This window comes from Hevea brasiliensis, chromosome 15 (assembly GCF_030052815.1).
Source record: "Hevea brasiliensis isolate MT/VB/25A 57/8 chromosome 15, ASM3005281v1, whole genome shotgun sequence".
NCBI lineage: Eukaryota > Viridiplantae > Streptophyta > Magnoliopsida > Malpighiales > Euphorbiaceae > Hevea > Hevea brasiliensis.
Window position 1 is genome coordinate 13924948 of NC_079507.1, and position 24552 is coordinate 13949499.

At 37.7% G+C, this 24552-nt stretch overlaps 1 non-coding gene across 1 annotated transcript; it reads left to right on the forward strand.

Moving 5' to 3' along the window:
- Positions 1–23846: 23846 nt before the first annotated feature.
- On the forward strand, positions 23847–23953 carry LOC131174214 (small nucleolar RNA R71). The gene has a single exon (XR_009144462.1). It is a non-coding gene; the product is annotated as a small nucleolar RNA R71 (small nucleolar RNA).
- The last annotated feature ends 599 nt before the right edge of the window (positions 23954–24552 follow it).

The window sequence follows — 24552 nt, forward strand, 5'->3', positions numbered from 1 at the left end:
CTGCATCTGAGCCAGTAGAGAGGCCAGAGGCCAGAGCACCTGCCAGAGCCTATGCCATAAGAGCTCAAGAGGAGCAAGATGCCTCGGATGTCATCAGGGGTACATTCTCGTTCTACAATACATCTATGCATGCATTGGTGGATCCAGGATCCACTCATTCATACATCTGCATCAACTTACCTGTAGAAAGGGGGATATTAGTAGGCGAGAGTGACCAAGATATTTTGGCCACTAATCCATTAGGCCACAGTGTAGTGGTGAACAAAGTATACAAGGGTTTCTCGTTAAGGATTCAGGGGTATGAATTCTTGGCAGACCTGATTGAGTTGCCTTTCCATGCGTTTAACATGATTTTGGGAATGGACTGCCTGTCACGTTATCAAGCAATGGTTGATTGTAAACTGAAGAGGATTTCTTTGAAAACTCCTAAAGGTAATGAGATCACAGTTATGAGGGAAAGGACAGATTTCTTGTCCAATGTCATCTCAGCCACAGTTGCAAGAAAACTGATGAGAAAAGGCTGTGAAGCCTACTTAGCACATGTGGTGGATACTTGGCAGGCTAAGCCAGATCTATGTGACATACCCACAATAAGAGACTTCCTAAATGTGTTCCCTGAAGAATTGCCTGGTTTGCCACCAGCAAGGGAAGTCAAATTTTCTATTGAAATACTTCCAGGTACAGCACCAATCTCTATTGCTCCTTATGGGATGGCACCCACAGAATTGAAAGAACTGAAAATCCAGTTACAGGAGTTGCTGGATAAGGGGTTTATACGCCCCAGTGTCTCACCATGGGGAACTCCAGTGCTGTTTGTGAAAAAGAAGGATGGGACTTTGAGGTTATGCATCGATTACTGGCAGTTGAATAAAGTGAATGTGAAGAATAAGTATCTGTTGCCTAGAATTGATGATCTGTTTGATCAATTGAAGGGAGCAAGAGTATTTTCCAAAATTGATCTCAGATCAAGGTATCATCAATTGAGGTTGAAGGATGCAGATGTGCCAAAGACTGCATTCAGGACCCGGTATGGGCATATGAGTTCCTGGTGATGCCCTTTGGCCTAACAAATGCACTAGCAGCATTCATGGACCTTATGAACTGTATCTTCCATCCATACCTAGATTGGTTCATAGTGGTCTTTATTGATGATATTTTGGTGTATTCCAAGACCAGGGAAGAACATGATGAGCGTGTGAGGATTGTTCTGCAAACCCTAAGAGAAAAGAAGCTGTATGCTAAGTTCTCCAAGTGTAACTTTTGGTTGAATGAGATTTCATTCCTTGGACACATAGTGTCAGCTGATGGGATTAGAGTGGTCCCAAGAAAATAGAAGCAGTAATGGAATGGAAGCCTCCCAGAAATACAACTGAGGTTAGAGGTTTCTTGGGGCTAGCTGGGTATTATAGAAGATTTGTGAAGGGATTTTTTTTAATAGCTGCTCCAATGACCAAGTTGTTACACAAGAATGTCAGATTTGACTGGAATGACAAGTGTCAGGCCATGTTTGAGAAGTTGAAGGCTATGTTGACAGAGGCACCAGTGTTAACACAGCCAGTGTCGGGAAAGGACTTTGTGGTCTACAGTGATGCGTCTCATAATAGGTTAGGGTGTGTATTGATGCAAGAGGGGAAGGTGGTCGCCTATGCTTCCAGGCGGCTAAGACCACATGAACAAAATCACCCTACCCATGATCTAGAACTTGCAGCAATCATTTTCGCACTGAAGATATAGAGGCACTACTTGTATGTTTAAAAGTGTTACATTTACACAAACCACAAAAATCTGAAATACTTACCAACCCAGAAGGAGCTCAACCTTAGACAGAGGCAATGGATTGAGTTCCTGAAGGACTATGATTGTGTAATTGACTATCATCCTGTGAAGGCAAATGTAGTTGCTGATGCTTTGAGCAGAAAATCCATCACAGCTTTAAGATCATTGAATGCCCATCTATCTATGGCTCGAGATGGAGCTATTTTGGCTGAGTTATAAGTGAGGCCAAACCTACTACAGCAGTTTTAGATGGGCAGAAGGTAGATGAGAAGTTAATGACTACTGTGAGTAAAATTGCAGAAGGGAAAGCAATTGACTATGAGGTGAAAGCAGATTGGTGTTTATACTACAAAGGAAGAGTATGTGTACCAGATGATGGGGAATTGAAAGCCAGTATTCTGAAAGAGGCACACACCAGTGTTTATGCTATACACCCAGGAAGTACAAAAATGTATCATGATCTGAAACTTCAGTATTGGTGGCCTGGTATGAAGAAGGACATAGCTCACTATGTGACTAAATGCTTGACATGCCAGCAAGTCAAGGCAGAACATCAAGTTCCATCGGGTTTGCTACAGCCTATACGCATACCTAAATGGAAATGGGTTCGAGTCACCATGGATTTTGTAAGTGATCTACCTCTCACCTAGAAGAAACATGATGCAGTATGGGTGATAGTAGACAGATTGATGAAGTCAACACACTTTCTGCCAGTTAGGACTGACTACTCACTGGAAAAGTTAGCAGAATTGTATATCAGTGAGATAGTTAGACTGCATGGAATTCCACTTTTCATTATATCTGATCGAAATCCAAGGTTTACAACGAGATTTTGGAAGAAATTGCATGAATCCTTGGGTACACAACTCCACTTCAGCATAGCTTTCCATCCTCAGATGGATGGGCAATCCGAAAGAGTAATCTAGGTAAACAATTGAAACCAATTGAACTAATACAAATATTGAACTAAAATGATAATAATAACATGAAATATATGTTAGGTCCTTGAGGATATACTGAGGAATTATGTCATTGAGTTTGAGGGAAGTTGGGATAGAAACCTTCCACTGGCAAAATTTGCATACAACAATAGCTACCAAGCTAGCATCCAAATGGCCCCATATGAAACACTGTATGGGAGGAAATGTAGAACTCCAGTGTGCTGGACTGAATTGGGCGAAGATAAATTGGTAGGCCCAGACCTGGTGAAACAGACTGAGGAGAAGGTAAAACTAATCAAAGCCAATCTGAAGGTTGCCTCAGACAGACATAAATCCTATGCCGACCTGAAGAGAAAAGAAATAGAATATGCAGTTGGTGATAAAGTGTCTCTCAAGGTGTAACACCCTCCCTGTACCAACTCCGTACATTCTACTGTTCCGGTGACCGGTGTCGGTCCGGACAGCTAGAACGTCCGGAAAAATATTTAAATTAAAGTCAGGAACCATAATTAACTCAAATATTCATAAGAAAATTTTAGTAAAAATTTTAGGAATAAAATACAACCAAGTTAAACGAGCCGGTGCCCTAGCGATGGGTAACCAGAGGGAAGTTGCGGTTCTCGTAACGAGGAGCCCTAGACTCGGGAGAAAAATTATAAAATAATTTTTGGAACTCCAGAGAAGGGTTATTGAGGTTCCCATGGCATTAGAATGCCAAGAAAATACTTAGAAAAATTTTTCAATCGGTACAGACGATTTAGACCCGTTAAGCCAAACGGAGGGCATTTTGGTCATTTCGCCTTCAGAGGTGATTTTTGGCCGACTTGTCCAGTTAAGTAAATAATTATTATGGTCTAAAATATGAATAAACATTACTAGAAATTAAATTGAAATTGAGTAGTGAAGAAAAGAAAAGAAAAATCAAAGAAAAGCTCATTTATGACATCTTGATGATGTCATTTATAAATTTTGACCAATCACAATTAAGCCATCATTTGACTAACTAATAAAGAGACTAAATGAAGACCAAATAACCAAAAATTACAGCAGCCATTCTTCTTCTTCTTCACCAAAACGTGACTTCTCCCCATCTCCCTCAATTGATTCACTCACCCAAGCTCCAAAACCTAGCCAATTACACATTAAAACCCCTATATGCCTTCATAAAACATGGTCCTCACACCTAGAGCAAGCTTTGGACAGAAAAACGAAAGGAAGAAAGTGAAGTTTTGAAGTCTTAGAAGTGGCTCCATTCAAGGTTAGTGCACATATGTATTTAAAACACATTAATTCCATGTTAGGGATGTGTAATAGGTAAGAAATTGTGGAATAAATGAACCAAACCCATGTGTATGAATGCCATGAATTTCAGCAGCCATATTGAAGGAATAGAAATGAGGGTTTTGTTGGACTTAGAGTGGATTAGAAATGATGTTTAAGATACATATACACAAGGATAATAAATTGGTATGCTAACTAAGGCATCTTGTAGAAAACATAAGGTGAAGCTAGGGTTTTGGGGAAGTGAAAATTGATTTGGCTTATGAAATTGTTAGAGCACATTTTAATGGTCAATTAGTGACCATTTTAGGTAAGTTGACCATATTATGGACTGAAAAATAGGATTGCAAAGTGAAGTTGTAGGCTGCCCTAGGACAGCAGCAAAGGGACTGAAAATTCAGTCCACTTGCACTGCCATAACTTGGGCTGTGTTGGTCCAATTGGTGTTTGGCCAATTGGACATGAAACTAGGCTTATAATGACACATTTTTGCTGAAGAAACCATGCCCAAAAGACCAAAGCAAGAGGACCAAAACTTGGCCCCAATCCGGATCCCCTGCAGCAGCACCTACAGAAATGACCAAATGAATAGTAACTGTTCATTTGGCCATAACTCACTGTAGATTTGGTCAATTGACCTGAAATTTTTACAGAAACAAGTTAAGACATAGACAAACAACTTTCATGAAGAAACCTACCCCAAATTATGACCAGAACCTAACCCAAATGGCAGTCACAGTTACTGTTCAAACCTGCAACTCTGCAGATTTTCATTTGAGCAGTAATGTTTGGATGGCTATAACTCTCTCTAGAAAACTCGGATTTAGGCGATTCTTGAACCGATGGAAACCTAAGGCATAGTAGAACATTTCATATGAAGAAAGTTAGACCAAATTATGAACTTAACTTGGTCAAATTACTGACCAAAGTTGGACCAAAATCTGCCAAAATCCAAAAGTGCAGCATGAACAGTGCACGTGAACAGTAAACTTATTTTGGCCATAACTTGAGCTACAAAACTCCAAATGGAGTGATTCAAAAAACGAAATTCAACTAGACAAAATAAGGAACATTTTCTACGAAGGAAGTTTTGTCAAATTCCAACAGTAGATCGACCAATAGAACAGTGCAACTTCGGAGCACCAAAACCGAAAATTGGCAATTTTGCCAAAATGACCTAAGCTTTGAGAAAGTGACCAAAACCAACAAGTTTTAAATGTAAAATGTGGTACATTGGGAGTGTTAAAACCAATGCACCTATGATCTATGCAAAAGTCAACTTTTTGTTGACTATTGAAGTGAATAGTGACATAAAAACTTGAAATTCAAAAATTGAAGAATTCAAAAGTATCAAATGCCCTAGTAGGCCTAATGTGATTGGTTTGGATAGGTTGGCATGCCAATAGGGTTACGATAGCGATCTGCGTATGATGTATGGCTTCATTGCCATTCGTGATGTGATAGCCTATGGCTATACGATTATGATGTTTTACGGCTTTATGCCTTATTGCTTATATGGCTTATTAGCCATTCTGTTTGCACAGGAGACACATCGTGACCGATGGTGTGACGGCCCAGTACACGGTACCCGATGCTAGTTTACCCGTTTATCCAAATCCGGTCAATTTGTATAGGTTACTTGGGCATGGAAAAGTATAAGCGTAATTGAACCGATTGTTAAAGAAAATACGAAAACTAAATATCGTGAATGATTACAATAGAATACAAAGAAACTTAAAAGTCATGAAGAAGTTAATATCATAAAACAAGATTAGCCCTCGACTAAACACTAAGTTGGTAATTATTTAGTTCTTATGAACACAATGGCTAAGAAATTATGATTTTTATATTGCATATTATTTCTTTCTATTTTATTATTTGCACCACTAAGCTTTATGCTTAGCGCGTCGCTTTGCAACGCGTGAGTGCGAAGATTGGACAGAGGGCCGATGAGACCACATTGGATAAGTCCATCCTCTGATTACGCATAGTGTCCGTGTCACCTCACAGACTCTGAGTGCATTGGTAGGACACTAGGTGTCATTTTGGTATTTTGTAATTGATCTTATTTTCTCATGTGTAAATGAACTTATGAAATGTAATTTGATGCTCATGTAAATAATGAGAATTGTGTTTGTAAATGAAAAAGTGAATGTTTATCTGTGATATATATATGATTATCACATGAAATGAATGATTGAGAAATGAATGTGAACTGAAAAATATTGAGATTTTGATAAATGGAGTTGAGATGAATGAATAAGAATATAGGAAGTGTTTTCACAGTTCCAAGAACGGTTTTCTCCATTTTTAGCCGGTACTCTGCCGGATTTTCTTTAAAAATTTTCGGAACCTCAAATAAATTACAATTTCAATAAATGAATTATATTTCACAAATTATTTTCAAAACTATGATAAAAATGAATTAAGATAAAATAGAGTGCTCCGGCACACTGAGTGGCATAACTTGCTCGGCTACACTGTAGTCGGGTAAGGGGTGTCACATTTAGTGGTATCAGAGCGCGGTTTAGGCGTTTCTGGACCTAGATAGATTGCATATCATGCATTGCATTCATAAGAGTCGAGGTGACACTATTGCAGATCTGTATTTCCTATTTATTTTAGGTTAGGGTATGGAATAAGAGAGTGAAGAGACAATGAGATAGCGAATGGAAATAAGAAGGAGACTATATTTAAGATGAAAAAGGATGAGTACATAACTGTTTGAGGATAGGATTGAGACTAGGAGAAAGTGAAGTATGATAACACGGAAAGGTGAAGAAATAAGGAGGTAATAGCTCCTCGACTATTTACACCGGATAAATTTCGAGGACGAAATTTAAATTAGAGAGGAAGAGTTGTAACACCCTCCCTGTACCAACTCCGTACATTCTATTGTTCCGGTGACCGGTGTCGGTCCGGACAGCTAGAACGTCCGGAAAAATATTTAAATTAAAGTCAGGAACCATAATTAACTCAAATATTCATAAGAAAATTTTAGTAAAAATTTTAGGAATAAAATACAACCAAGTTAAACGAGCCGGTGCCCTAGCGATGGGTAACCAGAGGGAAGTTGTGGTTCTCGCAACGAGGAGCCCTAGACTCGGGGGAAAAATTATAAAATAATTTTTGGGACTCCAGAGAAGGGTTATTGAGGTTCCCATGGCATTAGAATGCCAAGAAAATACCTAGAAAAATTTTTCAATCGGTACAGACGATTTAGACCCGTTAAGCCAAACGGAGGGCATTTTGATCATTTCGCCTTCAGAGGTGATTTTTGGCCGACTTGTCCAGTTAAGTAAATAATTATTATGGTCTAAAATATGAATAAACATTACTAGAAATTAAATTGAAATTGAGTAGTGAAGAAAAGAAAAGAAAAATCAAAGAAAAGCTCATTTATGACATCTTGATGATGTCATTTATAAATTTTGACCAATCACAATTAAGCCATCATTTGGCTAACTAATAAAGAGACTAAATGAAGACCAAATAACCAAAAATTACAGCAGCCATTCTTCTTCTTCTTCACCAAAACGTGACTTCTCCCCATCTCCCTCCATTGATTCACTCACCCAAGCTCCAAAACCTAGCCAATTACACCATAAAACCCCTATATGCCTTCATAAAACTTGGTCCTCACACCTAGAGCAAGCTTTGGACAGAAAAACGAAAGGAAGAAAGTGAAGTTTTGAAGTCTTAGAAGTGGCTCCATTCAAGGTTAGTGCACATATGTATTTAAAACACATTAATTCCATGTTAGGGATGTGTAATAGGTAAGAAATTGTGGAATAAATGAACCAAACCCATGTGTATGAATGCCATGAATTTCGGCAGCCATATTGAAGGAATAGAAATGAGGGTTTTGTTGGACTTAGAGTGGATTAGAAATGATGTTTAAGATACATATACACAAGGATAATAAATTGGTATGCTAACTAAGGCATCTTGTAGAAAACATAAGGTGAAGCTAGGGTTTTGGGGGAGTGAAAATTGATTTGGCTTATGAAATTGTTAGAGCACATTTTAATGGTCAATTAGTGACCATTTTAGGTAAGTTGACCATATTATGGACTGAAAAATAGGATTGCAAAGTGAAGTTGTAGGCTGCCCTAGGACAGCAGCAGAGGGACTGAAAATTCAGTCCACTTGCACTGCCATAACTTGGGCTGTGTTGGTCCAATTGGTGTTTGGCCAATTGGACATGAAACTAGGCTTATAATGACACATTTTTGCTGAAGAAACCATGCCCAAAAGACCAAAGAAAGAGGACCAAAACTTGGCCCCAATCCGGATCCCCTGCAGCAGCACCTGCAGAAATGACCAAATGAATAGTAACTGTTCATTTGGCCATAACTCACTGTAGATTTGGTCAATTGACCTGAAATTTTTACAGCAACAAGTTAAGACATAGACAAACAACTTTCATGAAGAAACCTACCCCAAATTATGACCAGAACCTAACCCAAATGGCAGTCACAGTTACTATTCAAACTTGCAACTCTGCAGATTTTCATTTGAGCAGTAATGTTTGGATGGCTATAACTCTCTCTAGAAAACTCGGATTTAGGCGATTCTTGAACCGATGGAAACCTAAGGCATAGTAGAACATTTCATATGAAGAAAGTTAGACCAAATTATGAACTTAACTTGGTCAAATTACTGACCAAAGTTGGACCAAAATCTGCCAAAACCCAAAAGTGCAAGGCATGAGCGATTGCGTGAACAGTAAACTTATTTTGGCCATAACTTGAGCTACAAAACTCCAAATGGAGTGATTCAAAAAACGAAATTCAACTAGACAAAATAAGGAACATTTTCTACGAAGGAAGTTTTGTCAAATTCCAACAGTAGATCGACCAATAGAACAGTGCAACTTCGGAGCACCAAAGCGAAAATTGGCAATTTTGCCAAAATGACCTAAGCTTTGAGAAAGTGACCAAAACCAACAAGTTTTAAATGTAAAATGTGGTACATTGGGAGTGTTAAAACCAATGCACCTATGATCTATGCAAAAGTCAACTTTTTGTTGACTATTGAAGTGAATAGTGACATAAAAACTTGAAATTCAAAAATTGAAGAATTCAAAAGTATCAAATGCCCTAGTAGGCCTAATGTGATTGGTTTGGATAGGTTGGCATGCCAATAGGGTTACGATAGCGATCTGCGTATGATGTATGGCTTCATTGCCATTCGTGATGTGATAGCCTATGGCTATACCGATTATGATGTTTTACGGCTTTATGCCTTATTGCTTATATGGCTTATTAGCCATTCTGTTTACACCGAGACACATCGTGACCGATGGTGTGACGGCCCGAGGTACACAGTACCCGATGCTGTTTACCCGTTTATCCAAATCCGGTCAATTTGTATAGGTTACTTGGGCATGGAAAAGTATAAGCGTAATTGAACCGATTGTTAAAGAAAATACGAAAACTAAATATCATGAATGATTACGATAGAATACAAAGAAACTTAAAAGTCATGAAGAAGTTAATATCATAAAACAAGATTAGCCCTCGACTAAACACTAAGTTGGTAATTATTTAGTTCTTATGAACACAATGGCTAAGAAATTATGATTTTTATATTGCATATTATTTCTTTCTATTTTATTATTTGCACCACTCAGCTTTATGCTTAGCGTCGCTTTGCAACGCTGTAGTGCGAAGATTGGACAGAGGGCGATAGACCACGATTCGGTAAGGCGGTTCACGATTACGCATAGTGCATGTCACCTCACCGCTGATGCATTGGTAGGACGCTAGATATCATTTTGGTATTTTGTAATTGATTTTATTTTCTCATATGTATTTGAACTTATGTAATATATTTTGATATTCATGTAAATAATGTAAAGTGTGGTTGTAAATGGAAAAGTGAATGTTTATCTATGATATATGCATGGTATCATATGAGATGGATGAATGATTGAGAAATGAATGGTTGACAAATGTTGAGAACTAAAATTGAGAAATATTGATGAGATTTTGATATTGGAGTTTGGAAATGATTGAATGTGAATATTGGAAGTGTTTTTCACAGGTTCCGAAGAACTGTTTTCTCCATTTTTAGCCGGTACTCTGCCGGATTTTCCAAAAAAATTTCGGAACCTCAAATAAATTACAATTTTAATAAATGAATTATATTTCACAAGTTATATTCAAAACTATCTTAAAAATGAATTAAGATAAAATAGAGTGCTCCAGCACACTGAGTGGCATAACTTGCTCAGCTACACTGTAGTCGGGTAAGGGGTGTCACACAAGGTGTCACCATGGAAGAAGGTACTGAGGTTTAGAAAAAAAGGTAAGTTAAGCCCTAGGTTCATTGGCCCATATGAAGTTATTGAATGTGTGGGTCCAGTGGCCTACAGGCTAGCTTTACCACCAGAGTTAGATAAGATCCACAATGTGTTCCACATGTCTATGCTAAGAGGATCCCGCTTAGATCCTTCACATGTCATTCCCAAGGAAGAAATTGAATTACAACCGGATTTGACATATGAAGAAGAACCCATACGGATCCTAGCTCGGGAAGTGAAAGAGTTGAGAATTAAGCAATTCCACTGGTAAAAGTGCTTTGCAGCCACCACAACACCGAGGAGGCAACTTGGGAAAGTGAAGAGATGATGAGGCAATAGTTCCCTCAACTGTTTGCATCAGGTAAATTTCGAGGACGAAATTTAAATTAGAGGGGAAGAGTTGTAACACCCTTCCTGTAGCAACTATGTGCATTCTACTGTTCCGGTGACCGGTATTGGTTCGGACAGCTAGAACGTCTGGAAGAATATTTAAACTAAAGTGAGGAACCATAATTAACTCAAATATTAATAAAAAAAATTTAGGAAAAATTTTAGAAATAAAATACAACCAAGTTAAATGAGCCAGTGCCCTAGATATGGGTAACCCAGTGGGAAGTTGCAGTTCTCTCAACGAGGAGCCCTAGACCCGAGGGAAAATTCATAAAATAATTTTTGGGACTCCAGAGAAGGGTCATTGAGGTTCTTATGGCATTAGAATGCCAAGAAAATGTTTAAAAAAATTTTTCAATTGGTACAGATAATTTTGGTCTGTTAAGCCAAACGGAGGGCATTTTGGCCATTTCACCTTCAGAGGTGATTTTTGGCTGACTTATCTAGTTAAGTAAATAATTATTATGACATAAAATGTGAATAAATATTGCTAAAAATTAAATTGAAATTAAGTAGACAAGAAAGGAAAGAAAATGAAAGAAATTAGAATTATGACATCACCATGATGTCATTAAACACTTACCACCAATTACAATTAATCAAGCACATTTAAAATAAATAAAATGAGATAAGAATACAGCAAAAAAAATCAAAAAAACTCAGCAGCCATCACCTTCACCCAAACCAGCCGCCCCATACCCATTCCATTGTCCTCCATTGCCAAGTTTTCAAAGCTTGGTTTCCTTGGTTTTTCTTCCACTAAACCCTAAATTCCCAACACAAAAACTTGATAGTTCATCTTAGTGAAGCTTTTGGGAGTAAAAAGAAGTGAAAAAGAAGAGCTCTTGCAAGATTGGAATTAACTCCACTCAAGGTTAGTGACCAAACTTCATGTTTCTCTTTAGTTTCATGTTGAGGAAGTGAGATTAAGTAGAAATCTATAAGAAAATTGCATAAAAATTATGGGTATACCTCCCCAAAAATTTTGGCAGCCTTGTACTTGGTACGGTTATGAAGTTTTCATTGAGGTAAAATGGTATCATGGCTGCCTTCTGATGCGTCCCAACCGCAAGTGCACGGGTCGTACAAGTAGTATAGAAAAATATCGATCCCACGAGGAGTTGTGTTAATGATTGAATTTTCGATATAAAAGTTGACTAAATTGAAGTATTTATGAGATTAAAATGATGAATTAATGGGTAATGGAGTGTGAAATCTAATTGTGCAAAATTAATATTCTATTCAACAATGTATTAATTAAACTAAAATTGCATCAAATAGAAATAAGCAAGTTCAAATATGGCAATATTTAAATTGGCAAATGATTAAATTCGATTAGAAATTAACAATGGTAAAAAGGCGATTCCGGAGTTCGGGATTTCATATTCGAGCTATTTTGGGATTTTAAATTGGTTATCCAATCTTGTGATACTAATGGGTTTTAAGGAGATTAATTCTTAAATCCTTTGAATTCCCTTTCGAGTGAGACAAAGAGTGCCTTAATCAAACTAATCCTACTTTCGTGGAGTTAGAATTAATTAAGACCCATTAAGTTCTTTAATTAATCTATGAATCCTCTTAATCCTTAGCCTATTTCTAGGTCTAAGTTAATTAAGTCCAATTTCCTGATTATCTATCACAAGACCTTCTCCTTTGATTGCTTCAACCATGGATTAAGAACATTACTCAATGGGATCCTACATTAAGCATGTCATTAAGCATACAAGAAATGAATAAAACTCATTAAGACCACAAAATATAGATTACCCAATCAAAATCCACAAAATATCTCAAATATTACAACCCTTACTCCAGAATCAAAAGTAAACTACTCACTATCCATAATGCTTACAAGATATGATGAGTTTAAATGGAAATAAAGCTTTAATCTAAGCTAAGAAGTAAGTAATTAAACACTAGAAGTGTAGAAAAGTGTAAAGAAAGAAAGAAATCTGCAAATCTTAGTTGAAAATGGTGTGGAAGGTGAAATGACTCCTCAAATTCTGCTTAGCCTCCTCCTTTCTTCCTTTGCTCCTTGCCTCCCCTCTAAAATGAGAAAATGGGACTATATATATCATTTTTCTGACATGGAGCCCTAAAATAGTATGTTCTAGGAGGAATACATTAAGGGAATCTTCTGCCAGCTCATTAATGAACTCTTTATGGACTGCATAAGTGGACTGCATAAGTTATGCAGTCCCTTATGCACATTTCGGCTGATTCTGGGTTACTTATGCGAAGCTGCATGACTTGGTGCATAGGTTATGCACAATTTCGTGAATCTGCATAAGGGAGGTGAGAATGTGCATAAGCTGTGCAGTCTCCTTATGCACATTTCGGCTGGTTCTGGAACAGTGTTCTTCCTCCTTATGCGAATCGCATAGCTTATGCGGCAAGTTATGCACAGTTTGGTCTATGCATATTTTAGCTTGAAAACTTGCTTTTGGCATCTTTTTGCTGTAGAAGACACTCCTCAATGGCAAAATTCTCTTTAGTCCTTCAAAAACACCATTTTTCCTACAATACAAAGCAAAACTTACAAATTAATCCAAAGTTGACAATTATGGAAAACTAACTAAATAACTAATGAAATTAGCTAAAAATGACTAATAACCAAATAAAATGATTGTGAAATTAGACCTAAATGACTATGCAAAATATGTGCATCAAATACCCCCAAACTCAAGCTTTTGCTTGTCCTCAAGCAAACTTTAAAATGTGATGCAAAGTTTTTAGGGGTGCCTTATCCAAAGAGTTATGAAAATCACTCATTAAGGTAACTTAACACACCTTTAGCCATACCAACAATCCATATACCCATCCTTCAAAATGCAAAGAATTTAATGCTTATCCAAGCTTTCACCGCTTAGCCATCAAGTCAATTATCATTCAAATCCCCAAACCAACTAATCAAAAGAGAGAGTCATGCTCAAAAGGAATTCTAGGACAATTGATAACCAAAGTATCTCAACATGGAATGATAGAATTGAATGAATAGATGAATAGTTTTCCAATCCCATAGGCAAATTCCCTACTCCTATCTCCACTAATGTAGCAAGTACTATCAAGAGATCAAAGGTCTTTTTAGGGATGTAGTGGGGCCATGGGGTTCAAAATGAGACTAAGAAGAAAGATAGGTAAAAAGGATTCAAAGCATGAGAATATTTTCAATTTTGAAACATAAGGTACACTTTATTATATATATATATAATTTTTTTATATGGGAGAGAAGAATACACAATGAGGATTGTCAAGTGCTAGCATAGTTTACAAAACACATAAAATGGAGGGACATTTTGATACTTTAACTTGTATTTTGTATTTTCTTTTGATGATTGTCCCTAAAATTGCCACCCCCAAACTCATTTCTTTTGATACTTTGGGTGGATTTCTTTCATTTTGAATGGCAATAGTGAAAAGCACATATACTAGCACTTTTACAAGGTGACAAGTATTTCTTCTCCCTTTTATTGTATTTTTTTTTCTTTTCTTTTTCTCTTTTTTTTTTTTTTTTTTTTTTTTTTTTATGTACCTAATATTGTAAATAATTATTCTCATGAAAAGGGTTGGAGTGTTTGGTTCATTGGCTAGGTAACAATAAGGATTTCAAGAAAAATTAGAGGTAAAAAGGCTCAAAGGGGTTTGCAAGGGTCAATTTTAATTAGGAAAAGGGCCAAAGGTTTAAAATGAGAAGGTTTAAATCAATGAATGCCTAATCATCTCTCTTTTCAAGTACAAGCTGGTATTTCGCCTTGAAAGGTTTAGAAAATTTGTTCTAGGATTGGTGAGACATCATTTGACTACCTTATATCCAATAATTCCCTCTAAACACTTCCATCTCCAAATGACTAGTTGGGTGGCTTTTTGGCTAAGAAGATATAGGCAAGGGATAGACACTTCAAAACCTTGCACCTTTTAGGAAACTTTCAATCCACAAACCCAACTAAAAGGTGAGTCAAATCACTTTCATAGGCACATTTTCAATACTCAAGGGATTTGGCAAAAGATTTTAATGCATGGTGTATGATTCCTAAAATGAGTAATGCATGAACTAAATGGAGGAAGTCTATTTGTATGCAATTTGTACAATTTCTAAGTGATGTATAATGTGTGTGTAAATGTGTAATGAATATGTATGGATGGATGTATATGTAAAATATTTACAATATATGTAAATGAAATGGGATGAGATGCTCTTATACTCAAAATGTAAAAAATAAAGCTAAAAATCAAAATGTGCACCCCCAAACTCAAAATTGGACATTGTCCTCAATGTCTCAAACAGTAGATATCCAAAACTCAAAGCAAATAATATTGTAAAAATAAGAACAAAAAGAAAGAGTTACCTGGTATGAGAATTCAAGGTAAAGGGATGCATAAGAAGCTGCACAGGTTATGGGGAGTTAAGTCTTTATCAGAACATGTGCATAGGTAAGGTGCATAAGCCATGCGATCTTTGCATAAGAGGCAATAGATGTGGCATAGGCTATGCGGGGCAGTTGCATAAAGGAAATACAACACATGCGATTCTGCAATAGCGAAAAGGTTACCTGAGCTATGCAAAGGTTATGCATGAGGAAATTCATAGGCATGCAGTGTATCTGAAGCTTTGCATGGGAATTGGCAAGGGAAATGTACAACCAAAGGTAAAAGTATGGAAATATAGGCAGTATGGGCAAATATGTACAAAAAGGCAATAAGTGCAATAAAAATCAAAGAAGACAAATGTAATAGCTATTCAATAAAACTTCAAAGGAAAGCAATTTAAAAGAAACTAATTCAGAAAAAATCAACAAAATCCAAAACAAAGTATATATTTTTTAACTTATTTACAAATATCTGTTCATACAATATTGAACTAAAGTAAACTAAACACTAATCTATGTCTATTGTTTTCCTTTGTCCAAGGATGTTGCTAAGTGGTAGGCTACTGTATTTGTCGAAATGATGGTGCGAGAGGAGGTGATGGAGGTGGGGTGGCATGCCCGGGAAGATCATGAGTTGCTTCACCATTTCCTTGATTCTTTCTGTTTGTCCCTGGTTTCCATGACAAGGTCAAGCAGTTGCTCATGACGATCCTTTAGTGTATCAAGACCCTTTGTCAAGCTTCCTATCCACAAAGTAGATATCATCACTAAGCCCTGTCGAGGTAGGTGAATAAGGCTTTAGTGTTGAATGGAGGAGGTCTTTGTGGATGAGGTAGGTTCATTTGTAGGAGGAATGGGCCGAGCAAATGGAGTGTCTGAGTAGGGTGAGGGGTGGGGTAGGGGTAGTAGGGTCTTTGTGGGGTGGTGTGAAAGGTTGGGTTTCTGGTTGTGCAATAGGCTCGATTTAAGTGCAGGTGGCAGTGTCATCAAAATATGATAAATGGAACCTGTTTTGGTTAAGTGTCGATATCAAAATAGGAAGTGTCCTCAAGTCTTTGGGATTGAGTGCTCTGCGATTAAAGCCAAAATGTTTGGCTATGGATGATGAGTCCACCCAAAACAATGTCACCAATGGATTTGGTGGCAATATCAGCACATGTTCGCAAAAGAAGTAACACGAGACACCTTAACTTTGTGAAATGCACACCATAACATAAAAGTTCAGATTTGCCTGACACGAGAACTAGTCCCTCGCCCAATATGGTGCTAGCCATCAACCTATGAATAAACCTAAGTTCGGTCAAGGATTTGGGATGTTTTGGACCTACCAGAGAAGGTTTGGGGTTGGTTTGTTATGATTCTCCAAAATTGGGCGGGATTCGGATGCCCTTATTGGCTACCTCTACTCCAGTATGTGGTACTCTAAAGAACCCATCAATTGCAAAACCAAAAATGCTATGAAATTGATCCAATGACTCTCTATTTTGCCCCAAGCATCTAAATGTCATAATTGGCTTATGGTCTACATCATGCAAGTTGAGGGTAGCAGAGAATGAAGAAATAAACTCCAAAACTAGAATTGGATAAACTACCTCTTGCTTATGCACAAATTCTGTCCAACCCATACCGTCAAGAAATGTAACTACATTATCAAATAAACCCAGATTGTAGAGCATCACAGATATATACCTAGTAGGTTGTACCCTTCTATCTTTGAGTCTTTTGAAAGCGCTTTTGAATTGTATCGAGGAGAGGCCGGGGTAGCTTTGATACAAATGGGGTTCTTTGAAACTGTCCTTTTCTTTGGAAGAAGGTGTAGAGGCTGGAGCTTTTGGCTTTTTAGGAGGTGGCTCAGAAAATGGGGTGGAGTGGGTCTTTGCGTTTGGACAGAGGAGGAGCAGAGGACATGGGTCGCCGCAGTTTGGATCGGATTTTGCGTTTGTATGTTGTTGATGGAGGTGGTGGTGGTGTCGTTTGTGGTGGAGGATTGGAAGGGGGATGTATCGAAGACAATGGAGTGACTTCAAGAGGAGAGGCGGGGCGGGAATGGGGAGGGGAATCCATGGTCGATTGGAGTAGAGATGGAAATGTAGGGGGATTTAGGGTTTTTGTGATTAGAGCGCTGGAGAAGATGGGAGAGAGACGGCGAGAATGCCGGAAAGAAATGGAGGATGAAGGGCGGTCGTGGGGTTCAAGAGTCGGGAAGTGGAGGTGGTGGGAATGGCTTTTGCTGAAAATGAATTTGAATCGGGTTGTAGGAGATTGCATAAGGAGAAAATGATTTATGCATAACTTGTGCGTGTTTCAAAAAGGATTTATATTTCAGAAAAGTGCTTATGCACAAGTGCATAGGTTATGCACTGTCCTTATGCATGTTTCGGTGACCCTGAAATGGTGAGGAGCGAAGTCATGCGGGAGTGCATAAGTTATGCACTCCCCTTATGCATCTCTCGGCAATAATTGTTTTTCAGAAACTTGGGTCATGCAGATGTGCATAAGCTATGCACTCTGCTTATGCACTCTGCGGCAATTTTTGGGATTTTGGAATTTTGGTTATGCAGAAGTGCATAGGCTATGCACATTGCTTATGCAGGTCTCGGTAACTTTTGGGGTTTTCTGTTTTCTGGTTATGCAGGAGTGCATAGGCTATGCACTCTGCTTATGCACTCTTCAATTTGAATTGATTTTGTGGAGATCTTGGTTATGCAGAGGTGCATAGGGTATGCACCTTCCTTATGCAGCCCTCGGCAAGAATGAATTTTCTGGGTTTTTGGTCATGCAGAAGTGCATAGGTTATGCACTCTGCTTATGCAAAATTAGGCAGAATTGGAGCTGTGGAATTTTGGTTATGCAGAAGTGCATAGCTTATGCACCTTCCTTATGCAAACTTCGGCAGAGAGAGAAAATGAAGGATTTGAAGTTATGCAATTGTGCATAGGTCATGCACTCACCTTATGCAAGTTTTGACAGATATGAATTTTGACAAAATGAGGTTATGCAGGGTTGCATAAGCTATGCACTCTCCTTATGCACTTGCAATAAAGGTGAAAAATGGCAAGAATTTTGGTCATGCAGGATTGCATAAGCTATGCAGTTGCTTATGCACAAGTTTAACAAGATCAAGAATGCAATAGAACATGGATTGCAAGTGTGAAAGATACCCTGGAATGATGAAATATAATTCTATGAAGCACAAACCATGAGAAATTTTCACCAAAAACACATCAATATATTCAAAATTCATCAAAAGTGCATCACATAAGCATGTAAAAATGGATCCTACATAAAAGACCTTTGAGAGCTATGCCATTTTGACTCAAATTCTGCAAATCAACATTTGGCACATAAAACTCCATAAAATTTGCATGAAGTTGCATCTAACCACAAATGAGAAATGAACTCTCCAAGATTCGCCAAGAAAATGCAGCATTTCTACCTTGTATCCTACAACCCAAAGAAGCTCAAAACTGCAAAAATGACTCACTTACCACCATAATATCATTATAAGCACAAATATTAGAAAATTACCCACCCAACCTCACCAAAAACACATGTAATCTGCAGATTTTATTGTTACGCTCTGCATAAACCGGATAGCAATTTCATTGATTCACCAACCTTTCTCCATTGATATACATCCAACCTCATCAAAAATACAAGTCATTGGCTGCAGACACCCCTTTTTGCTGCAGATTTTATTTTTCCTCTGCATGAACTAGATTGCGGCTCACCTGCAGATTATGCGACAAAAGCTTATCGATTCTTTTGAAGGACTAAATTTGTCAAGTTAAGAATTACTTCCCCAATAGTTCACTAGCCCTTCTTCATTGAATTACATCTACAAGAGACAAAATTTAACAATGTCAAAAATTGAATTTGGGGAGATTTAAGATACAAACAAAATTAATGAAAATGAAAGTAAATCAACAAAAGCAAAATAAAAGGACTTGGGATGCCTCCCAAGAGGGCTAATTATAGTCCTTAGTGGACTTTTCATGAATTTCACTGAAAAGAGGTGAGGATTGGAGAGCTTGTATGACTTGCTCCTAGTATTGGGTCTCGGTTATGTAATGCTTCAATCTATGCCCATTGACCTTAAAATTCCCAGATTTTCACTCCAAATTTCTATTACTCCATAAGGAAAACCTTAGAAACTCTATATGGACCAGTCCACCTTGACTTGAGTTTTCCAGGGAACAATTTCAATCTCGAGTTGAACAACAAAACTGAATCACCTTCTTTGAATTCCTTTTTCCTCAGATGCTTATCATGCCAAACCTTAGTTCTTTCTTTGTAAATACGGGCACTTTCATAAGCATCCATCCTCAATTCCTCAAGCTCATTAAGTTGTAACAACCTTTTCTCACCAGCTTGCTTAAGATCAAAATTCAAGGTCTGAATGGCCCAATATGCTCTATGTTCTAGCTCCACAGGTAAATGACAAGACTTACCATACACCAACCTAAAGGGAGTAGTTCCTATAGGTGTTTTGTAGCGATCCTATATGCCCATAAAGCATCATCTAGTTTGATAGACCAATCTTTCCTAGAATTGTTCCTTGTTTTCTCCAAAATATGCTTGAGCTCTCTGTTAGAAATTTCAACTTGTCTGAAGTTTGAGGATGGTATGGGGTAGCTATCTTGTGCACTACACCATACTTCCTCATTAAGCTCTCAAATTGCTTATTACAAAAATGGGAACCCCCATCACTAATTATAGCCCTAGGAGCTCCAAATCTGCTCAAGACAAATTTTTTCAAAAATTTTACTACCACTCTAGCATCATTAGTTGGAGTTGCAATAGCTTCCACCCACTTTGACACATAGTCAACCCCAACTAAGATGTATCTATTACCATATGAAGGAGGGAATGGCCCCATAAAATCTATTCCCCAAACATCAAATAATTCCACTTCAAGAATATTATTTAGGGCATTTGATCTCTTTTGACAAATTTCCACTCCTTTGACATTTATCACAATCCAACACAAATTTCCTCACATCCTTAAAAGATTTGGCCAAAAGAAACCAGCTTGCAAAATTTTACTAGTGTCTTAGAGATGCCAAAATGTCCTCCATAATCAGAAGCATGGCAATGATGCAAAATACTCTGGATTTCCTCTTCAGGAATACATCTTCTAATTAGACCATCACAACATCTCCTAAAGAGTAAAGGATCATCCCATCTATAAAACTTCACTTCATGCAAGAACTTTTTCTTTTGTTGCCATGTCATACCTAGAGGTAATATTCCACAAGATAGATAATTCACAAAATCTGATACCCAGGTAGTTTAGCAACAAGAGAGAAAAGTTGTTCATCCAAGAAAAACTCATCAATAGGGATTTCATCCAATTCTTCACCATCCAATTTCAACCGACTAAGATTGTCAGCAACTACATTTTCAGCTCCTTTCTTATCTCTAATCTCCAAATCAAATTCTTGTAGCATCAGAATCCACCTAATGAGCCTCGGTTTGGCCTCCTTTTCTGAGCAAATACACGATGGTGCATGATCTGAAAATATAACCACCTTTGAGTCAATAATGTAAGGTCTGAACTTTTCCAATGCAAAGACAATTGCCAAAAATTCCTTTTCGGTTGTTGCATAATTTGTTTGAGCCTCATCCGGTGTTCTACTAGCATAATAAATAGCATAAGCCTTTTTGTCCTTTCTTTGACCAAGAACACCCCAATTGCATAGTTGCTAGCATCACACATAATTTCAAAAGGTAGGCTCCAATCAGGTGGTTGCATGATTGGTGCAGTGATGAGAGCTTGCTTCAACCTGCAAAAGGCATCCAAACACTCTTGGTCAAATTCAAATGGTGTGTCATTACTTAACAAATTAGACAAAGGTTTAGCTATTTTAGAAAAATCCTTAATAAAGCGTCTGTAGAACCAGCGTGTCCTAGGAAACTTGAATTCCCTTGACATTGGTAGGAGGAGCCATCTTCTCTATCACTTCAACTTTGGCTTTATCAACCTCTATTCCTCTGTTAGACACCAAATGTCCAAGCACTATCCCTTCCTGAACCATAAAATGACACTTTTCCCAGTTTAACACAAGGTCAGTATCTGCACATCGCTGCAAAATTTTAGAAAGGTTAGCCAAGCATATATAAAAAGAAGATCAATAAACAGAAAAATCGTCCATAAAAACCTCCATTATGTCTTCAATGAAATCTGAGAAGATTGCCATCATGCACCTCTGAAAAGTGGCTGGTGCATTACACAACCCAAATGGCATCCTTCTATAAGCAAAGGTTCCATATGGGCAAGTAAAAGTGGTTTTCTCTTGATCATTTGGATGGATAGGGATTTGAAAAAAACCTGAATATCCATCTAAATAGCAAAAGTAAGAATGCCTAGCTAGTCTTTCCAACATTTGATCAATGAAGGGAAGTGGAAAGTGATCTTTTCTAGTGGCAACATTTAATTTTCTGTAATCTATGCACATTCGCCAACTAGTCACCGTTCTAGTGGGAATTAATTCATTATTTTCATTTTTGACCACTGTCATTCCACCCTTCTTTGGGACAACATGTACTGGGCTTACCCAAGTACTGTCTGAGATGGGATATATGATCCCTGCATCAAGCAACTTCAAAATTTCCTTTTTAACAACTTCTTTCATATTTGGGTTCAACCTCCTTTGATGTTCAATAGATGGTTTACAATTTTCTTCCAAACTGATTCTATGCATGCAAAAATGTGGGCTTATTCCTTTAATGTCATCTATGGTGTATCCCAAAACTTTCCTAAATTTTCTCAACACTCTTAACAACTTATCAGCCTCTAAAGTACTCAAGTTTGCATTTACAATTACTGGATAAGTGTTATTAGTGCCAAGAAATTCATACCTGAGCTGAGAAGGAAGTTGCTTAAGTTCTACCTTAGGTGCATCTTCTTCCTTGAATGATGATTGCTTAAATTCAGCTTTTTCCTTTTGTGTGAGTTGAAAAACTGGAGCAGAAATGAATGGTGGACTTCCCTCTAAGTGTTGAGTATATGCAGCTACATGAGGGTTGTCATAGTCTATGCCTCCTCCATGAACCAAACAATTTTCAAGTGGATCTTACGGATATTTCTTTCTCAAGTGTTCTTCAACCACTCATCAATAATATCAACTCTCAAGCAAGTATCGACTTGAATGATGCTTTTTCATAGTGTTATTGATATTGAAAATTAAGCGCTCTTCACCAATTCTAAGAGTAAGCTTTTCTCCTTTCACATCAATCAATGCTCTTTGTAGCTAGAAAGGGTCTCCCAAGATAATTGGAATATTAGAATCTTCCTCCATGTCCAAGATGACAAAGTCAACAGTATATAGAACTTTCCAACCTTGGGGCACATTCTCCAAAATCCCTTCAGATACTTGATTGTTACGTCACTAAGCGAAGAGAAATGTGGGTTGGCTTTAGATCTCCCATGTTGAGCTTTTCATAGATAGAAAGGGCATAAGGCTAACGTGGCCCCTAAATCACATAGAGCTTTTGTAGAACAAGACTCTCCAATGTGGCATGGAATTGAAAAACTCCTGGATCCTTAAGCTTTGGAGGAAGTTTCCTCGGAGGATAGCACTACATTCTTACTCACAGCTACAGTTTCATCATCTTCAAGTTTTCTCTTATTTGAGAGAATTTCTTTCAAGAATTTTGCATAAGAGGGCATTTGTGAAAGAGCATCAACAAAAGGCACATTTATGTAAAGTTTCTTCAAAACCTCTAAGAACTTCCCAAATTGCCTATCAAGCTTGGCTTTGTGAAATCTTTGAGGAAAGGGAAGTTGTGGCTTGTAGGGCTCAGGAGGTATATACTTCTCTTCTTTTTCTTCAAATTTCTCCTTACATTTTTCTGCACTCTCTTGTTTTCCACTCTCATCAGTTCCTTTCTCATTTTCTCTCTTCTCACTGTTTTCACTCTTCTCATCATTTATAACTTTACCACTTCTTAAAGTAATAGCTTGACAATGCTCTCTTGGATTTTCTGGTTGACTTGGAACCTTTCCAAAAGATTTGGCACTTGAGGAAGATGCTTGTTGTGCAATCTGGTTTTCGGCGATACATTGTGTGTTTGCATTTGTTCCACCTTGCTTTCACCTCTCTCATCTCCTCATCATGCTTATTTTGATTGGCAAGAATCTGTTGCAATAAAGCTTGATGGTGGAATTTCGTTCTTCTTTGTTTTGGTGGGGGTTCATATTTTTCTGTGAAAATTGGGCAATGGTTGCCTATTTTGTTGATATGGAACTTGACTTTGCTGTTGTGGTTGAAAATTCTGATTTTGAACTTGATTTTGCTGATTGCCCCATGAAAAGTTGGGATGATTCCTCCAATTTGGATTATAAGTTTGAGAATAAGGATTCCCCATTTGCTTGTTTCCATAATTACCAACATATGCCGCTTGTTCTCCATAATCTACTCCACAGCTGGTAGTTTCCTCTGCATAAGCCACTTGTTGTGAACTTCCAGCTGATGATGTTGAACTAACCAACATACTCAAATCTTCCATCTTCTTAGCAAGGACATTTGTAAGTGCATCAAACTTTGCATTAATCATGTTGAATGGATCAAGATCATACATCCCAGCAGCTTGCCTTTTCTGAGTTGGAGCTGGTCCTCTTGGACTACTCCAAAGATGAGTATTCTTTGCAATTTTCTCTAATAACTCATAAGCTTCATCTTCATGCTTAATGATGAATTCTCCTCCTGTTTGAGCATCAATAATTCCTCGATTGCAAGAGTGACATTTGTGTAGAAATTCTGATTTATCATCCATTTTGGAATGGCATGATGTGGGCATAATCTTTCCAATTCCTTCCATCTCATCCATGATTCATAGAGAGTTTCATCTTCTCTTGGTCTGAAAGATGTCATTTGATTCCTCAGCTCTTGAGTTTTTCCAGGTGGAAAATATTGTGCAAGAAATGCATCAGTTAGTTGCTCCCAATTTGTAATGGAGTTGTGAGGTAAAGAATCAAGCCAATCCAATGCTCTATCTTTCAAAGAGAATGGGAATAGCTTCAATCTTGCTGCATCATCAGACACTCCAGGTTGTTTTTGCATGTCGCAAATCATAGCAAACTTCTTCAGGTGTGTGTGTGGATTTTCAGAAGGATGTCCTCCAAATTGAGAGTTTTGGATCATTTGAAGAACTCCAAAATCCATTTTGTAACTGTTCGCATCAATCCTTGGTCTTGCTATGCTCTCTCTCAAGTCATCAAAACGAGGAAAAGCATGATCCATCATACTTCCCCTAGGCACGTTTGCATTAACAACTTCTTCTCCTTGGGCTTCATTTTCATTGTTTTGACCATTTCCAGCATTACCAACACCAATTCTAATTCTTTCATCAGCCATATTTGCTTCAATTTCGGTTTCTCTCTCAGCTTCCTTCCTTTTTCTGGTTTCTTTCTTGTTGGCCTTGCAAAATTTCTCAATTTCAGGATTGAAAAGTAAGGTTGTGTCACTTGAGCTTCTAGCTCTTCTCA